The sequence below is a fragment of the Mauremys mutica genome, chromosome 8 (genome assembly GCF_020497125.1).
Source record: "Mauremys mutica isolate MM-2020 ecotype Southern chromosome 8, ASM2049712v1, whole genome shotgun sequence".
Classification (NCBI taxonomy): domain Eukaryota; kingdom Metazoa; phylum Chordata; order Testudines; family Geoemydidae; genus Mauremys; species Mauremys mutica.
The window spans coordinates 76,514,645-76,520,942 of NC_059079.1; the positions used below are offsets into that span (position 1 = coordinate 76,514,645).

At 55.7% G+C, this 6,298-nt stretch overlaps 1 protein-coding gene across 3 annotated transcripts in view; it reads right to left on the reverse strand.

The window, feature by feature from the left end:
* The window catches only part of MATR3 (matrin 3), a 47,505-nt gene extending 46,161 nt beyond the window's left edge, over nt 1–1,344 (reverse strand). Inside the window, exon 1 of one of the 3 annotated variants that reach the window (XM_045027259.1) lies at nt 1,327–1,344. The gene's annotated coding sequence lies outside the window, so the exon portion shown is untranslated. Of the gene's footprint in view, nt 1–1,087; nt 1,225–1,326 lie in introns of those variants that run through there. The other 2 variants (XM_045027257.1, XM_045027260.1) reach the window with 2 other exon arrangements.
* Between the last annotated feature and the right edge of the window lie 4,954 nt (nt 1,345–6,298).

Here is a 6,298-nt window from a genome sequence, read left to right on the forward strand (position 1 = left end):
AGGCACATGTATTAATGTGCTGTTTAGTCTCAGAATGTGTTTTTATGAAGCAAGCTGCTCACCCCACGGAGTCTATATGTGAAGAAAAAAACTTCACCTGGGGCATGTGCACATCCACCTGAGGCCACAGTTTATATGCTTAAACACCAGCGTTCCTGAGTCACCAACCGGTCCCTGAACACAGACCAAGTACCAACTAGAGGCAAGTTCACCACATGGTACGGGGGTGGGTGAAAGAGGCTGGAGAAGACTGAGTGCACTGAACTGCAGCGGAAAGGGCCCAGCAGGATGCTGCGTGACCACAGTGAAGAATAATTGGGGGGGGGGGGGAGAGCAGGCAGCCCCTACAGCGGACAGAAGCCAGGAGTGAGGCCAGCACTCACTCCTATGGGGTCATCAGAGTCAGGGAGTTCACACAGTACAGCAGGGTTTGTGCCTGGGGACGGGCGAAGGGAAGTTCACGGTGCAATACGATCGGGGCCAGGCAGAGCCGTGCCGAGTACGGTATGCGGGGGGGCGGGGCCGCGAGATGATCCATGCTCAGAGACGCGCAGCGCTGTACAGCGCAGGCGGCACTGTGACCGGCCCAGGGAAGCAGCGGTAGCACGGCATGGTCGAAAGGGAAGATAGGGCCCACACGGCTCACTAAGGGGGAAGGGCAGGGCGCAGTACTCCGAGCCGGAGGGAGGGGGCGCACGCCACAAGGCGCGACAATGGAGGAAGCCAGGCCCGCACGAGCCAGGCCCGCAGCGCGGCGCAGGGGGGGCTGCTGGGCGGCCTGGACCGGGGGCGCAGTACTGTTCCCCCAGCCAAAGTCTCCGCTTGGCTCTCACACGCGCACTGCTGTCCCGAGGGGCCGGCTGAAGCCCCGCTTTTGTCACCATCAGACCCCACACCACCGGGGACACGCAGCCGCCCATAAGCTTCGGCCACTGAGCTTGTCACCGCCTCCCGAAGGGCCCGGCCTACCCGTTCCGGTTACCACTGGTCCAGGCCCCCGTCGCTGCCCTCACGCGGAGGGAGAGGAGAAACAGACAACACCAGCTCCTAACATGGCGGCGAAAGCGGATCCCTGCCCCGCGCCTACCTCAGGCCCGTGATAGCGTCTCCGTCCACCGTCGCACCACCACCAACGGCTCCAGCGAGGGGGAGGTGGCTGCAGCTCGTGCGCGAGCCTCTACCTCTCGCGATACCCCCCACAAACAAACACTTCTCACTGCGCTCTCGCGAGATAACTGCGCGCGCGCACACACACTCGGTTGCTTCTCCGAGATTTGGCGAATTCCCACCGTGTTGCTGCCTCCGAGATATCGCGAGGCTACCTACCTGGGTCCGCAATCTGTTGCCGTCTCATCGAGATCTCTCGGGAGCCCTTATTCTCCCGCGCATACTGCCGCCACGTCACAGCTCTTGTTCTCTTGGAGAACTCTCGCGATAGCTAGTCGTTGCTTCTGCCTACACACGCTTTCTCTCCCGAGATCAGCGCGGGGGATGAATTCAAATACGTGGGGGCGAGCTACGGCCCTGTGCCCAGCTCTTCCGCCCCCGCCTGCTCCCCTGACGTGTCCCCGATTACCACCAGCACGGGCCTGTGCCCAGCCTTCCGCCCCCCTCCCCCACCGGGTCCCCTCACAGGGCCCTGTGCCAAGCCCACCTCACTCTCACCCTGGCCTGCTCACCTCATGGGCCTGTCACCAGCACAGGCCTGCACCACCAGCACCCGCCCCCATGGGCCCCTGACTATCACCAGCACTAGGCCTATGCCCAGCCTGACCCCCACATCTCAACCTACTCCCCTCACGGGCCCCTGCCCCACTCAGACAGGAACAAGGCCTTTGTCAGGAAGTTAGCGGCAGTGATCTATCATACCAGCAACAAAGAATCCTGTGGCACCTTATAGACTAACAGACGTTTTGCAGCATGAGCTTTCGTGGGTGAATACCCACTTCTTCAGATGCAAGAAGAAGAAGATGTCTTGCATCTGAAGAAGTGGGTATTCACCCACGAAAGCTCATGCTGCAAAACGTCTGTTAGTCTATAAGGTGCCACAGGATTCTTTGTTGCTTTTACAGATCCAGACTAACACGGCTACCCCTCTGATACTATCATACCAGGTGGTTTATTGACACAGACTGGGGACAAGGGGGCAGTGGAGAGTTCAGTAACGTCCTGACGTGCCTCGATTCACCCTGCCCCAGCATATTGCAGCATGCCCCTGTGGTACCCCTGTCACTGTCACACCCCTGGGATTTTGAAAACTGAGGGTGTGTGAAATTGCACAGAAGCCTGAGATGACAGAGGTCTGCTCACTCTTTTGTCAGATGCCCATCAGGCTCCTGTAAAGCCACAATTAATGACATGGGAACATATCCTCTCCTGCTGACTTCCACTCCTGTATGCCTACCTCAGATAGATTTTCTGATCCATAAATCAAGCACTTAGAACTGACGCTGCACTAGAAAGTGGAAGCCATTCAGCACTCAGCAATGCTAGGCAATAGCACAGGACAGGAAATGAAAAAGAATACTGGCTCCAACTGAATTTGCCCAGGTACTTTAGTGACCCAAGCTAGAATTTGGTCAGTATAGTGATACTAATGCACTTCGAGTTTCTGTCCTGGCCAGTTAAGACCTGGAGTTTGTATAGCTCCTTAGCTCAGGCTTCTTTCAACTGTTGTCAGTGCAATCATACACTTTCACCCTGAATCTAAACTGACTGCTTTATCCAATGGAAAAAAGATGTTACTGTCCCAAAAATGTTTGAGGCAACCAGAGCCGGCTCCAGAGCCCAGCGGGGCAAGCACCCGCCTGGGGCGGCCCTTTCCCGGGGGGGCGGCAGGCTGGGCCGGCGGACCTGCCGCAGTCATGCCTGCGGGAGGTCCACCGGAGCCCGGGAGCAGCGGACCTGCCGCAGGCATGACTGCGGAGGGGACGCTCGGCCGGCGGCTCCAGTGGACCTCCCGCAGGCATGACTGCGGACGGTTCGCTGGTCCCGCGGCTCGGCTGGACCTCCCGCAGGCATGCCTGCGGCAGCTCAACCGGAGCCACCGGACCAGCAGCTGCGGGAGGTCCAGCCGAGCCGCGCGACCAGCGGACCCTCCGCAGTCATGCCCGCGGGAGGTCCGCTGCTCCCGCGGCTCGGGGGCGCCTCCCAGGCATGACTGCTTGGGGCGGCCAAATTTGTAGAGCCGCCCCTGGAGGCAACAGGCACTCCTTGCATACTAGGTTTGTTACAAACCTTTGGTGTAGATTAGAAGATCCTGGCAAAAATATAAGAACACAGACTTTTGTATGTAATCCTTTCCACTTTTGTCTAAAGTTGTGATGCCACCTTGCAGTCGCATGAAAACAGAATGGTATTGTACTGTCACTTTCAGGTTGTGGAAATGATTTCATAATCAATACTTTTTGCTCCAATTAAATTTTCTGGCTGGAGAATCAATGTCTGCAAAGTTTACGAGACTGATTTGCTTTGGTTGCTTTGCAAAGGGGAGGGATAAATTTACTCTTCAATATGGAATAGTCCAATTACACCTCTACCCCGATATAACGCGACCCGATATAAGGTGGGTTCGCATACAAGGCAGTAAAGCTCTAACACGCTGCTCTGAGCAGCGTGTTAAGGATGCCGGGCCAGGCCGGGGGGTTCGATAAGGGGCAGAGGGTGTCAGGGGCGATCAGGGGCTCCCCCCGAGGGTCTGGGGAGCAGGAGCTGTGGGAGGGCACTTTTGGGGGCCCTGCAGTCCCAGAGTGGCCTGGGGGATTAGCAGGGGACTGGGAGCTGCCCGCTCTGCTTCTCTCACCCCGGCCCCAGCCATGTCACTTGCAGGAGAGGGCTTGGGGAAAGGGACCCCCCGCACTCACCAGCAGTGGCAGAAGCAGAGCAGCCCAGCCCCAGCCAGCTCCACTCTGCCAGCTCCCAGCCATGGCGCTCCACTTCCCGCCGAGCAGGTGAATGCAGAACCTTTCCCCAGCCGCCCCGCCAGCAACACAGCTGGGGCCACGCCGCTCCGCTTCCCGCCACAGGTGACTGTGGGGGGGCATCCTTTTCCCAACCTCCCCGCACTCACCAGCAGTGGGAAGTGGAGCACCATGGCTGGGAGGTGGCGGAGTGGGGTGGGCTGGGGCCAGGCTGCTCCGCTTCCCCCTGCTGCTGGTGAGTGCCTATCAGGGGGCGGTGGGGGGGTGGATAGGGGTCAAAGCAGTCAGGGACAGGGGGATTGGGGTCTTGGGGGTGATTAGGGACGAGGTCTCTGGAGGGGGCGGTCAGGGAACAAGGAACAGGGGGGGCCAAAGCAAGTTTGATATAATGTGGTCTCACCTATAACGTGGTGAGATTTTTGGTCTCCCGAGGACCGTGTTATATCCAGGTAGAGGTGTATATCTGAATTATGAGCTTTTTGGGGGGAAACTGCCTCCTGTTTGAAGTCACCAGCAGGAAAAAGCTATTTTTTTAATCCATTTGAGGCCGCAGCAAACAAGATAATTTCATTGCCTGGAACAATTTGAAAAAGGGGAGAATTAACACAAAATCTATGCTGATGTTGTTAAAGGGCTGGGAGAGTAATTATAGGAAATGCAGAATTTATAAAGTTCCAGCATTAAATCCTTAGAACACAGACACATAAATCTAACCTTGGAATATATTTAATCCAGTTAACTAACTCCATTATGTGCTACAATACTGTAGAGTAGCAAGGATAAGACAAAGCTTTTTAGATGAGATGTAAGACAACCTGACCACTTTTGCCCATTAAAAGTCAACTTTAGATTGTAATATCTCTGTGATGGGAAATGTCTTTTAGTTTGTAAAGCATCAACAGAAAACTTATCCAATGGTATCCCATGACACTTTTTCCAAGCACAAAAGCAAAGGATATCAACCCCACTGTCCTGGCTTTATTCCAGTTTGGATATTTTCTTCACATTAGACTGCCTGTTGTAAGAACCACACCATAAATTGGGAGACATCTGGGCACTGATGTAAGTCTGACTGTGAGCTTTATCGATCACATCTGCACTGCACAGCAATCTATACAGCACTAATATCCTAATGCAGGCCTGCACAACTCGTAAAGCGGCGAGGGCCACATTACTCCAAAGAAAACAGCTGAGGGCCGAAACCCCTCGGCCCCGTGGAAACTCCCTGCCCCAGGGCCGCCCAGCCCTGCGGAAACAACCCCTCCTTCCCCAGCGCCGCCCCACCAAAACAGCTGTGGGCCAAAATGGAAGATTGGGGGTGGTGAGGTGATACTTTATTTTATATCAACCAGGGGCTCCCAGCTGAAGAGGTGGCTGGGAACCCTCAGGGGCAAATTAAAGGGCCCGGGGCTCCGGCGGCTGGGGGAACCCGGCAGGGACGGCTCTAGGTTTTTTGCTGCCCCAAGCAAAAAAAAAAATTTTGGCTGCCTCCCATTCCAGCCCTGGGCTCCCCCCTGCACCCCCTTGCTGCCCCAGTCCTGGGCTCTCCCCCCACCCACCCCAGCACTGGGCTTCCCCCTTTCCTCCCCACCAGTGCCCCTCCTCCCGCTGCTGCCCCAGCCCTGGGCTCCTCCCCACCAGTGCCCCCCCCACACACACCTCCTGCCGCCCCAGCCCTGGGTCACTGGTAACTCGCTCCCAGGGCAGGTCATTCAGCAGGAATTTTGGATGTGCACAAAACACAGACAGGATTGGTTCCCATTCTGCAGTAAAGTGGAACAATTTTCAGCTTGTGTGATTGGAGGAATCTGGATGCATATTATAAGACTGTCCTCCATAAATGAGGAAAAGTTGAGGTGCCTTTATTATTTTTTTGTTCCACTCTTTCTTTCTATGGGGAATTTGCCAATGCAATATCACTGTCTTCCTTTTAAACAAACAAAAAGGCAATGGCTGTTGAAAATAGCAATTCCAGTCCTAATAAGCATTTCTTGCTTAATTTTATCCTACTTTTTCTACAGCAAGTTACAGTGGATCAGTATATTTGATTTGGCAGAAATGAAGTAACAGCTGCCCGAAATGAACTTGAGCACTCCTGAATTTTGAGGTGTTCAAATTTGGAAGGCAGGAGCTGGGGGGTGGGGGCAGGGGCGGGGGCTGTGGGCTCCACGGGGGAGCATGGCAGCAACGTGTCTGGACCTGAATGGAGCCAGACACGCCAGTCTGAGTGGCACATTAAGGGGGCTGGAGAAGGGGTAGGGGGTTCCGGGGGGCAGTCAAGGGACAGGGAGGGTTGGATGGGGCAGAGGTTCAGGGGGGCAGTCAGGGGACAGGCAGCAGTTGGATAGGCATGGGAGTCCCAGGGATTTATCAGGGGA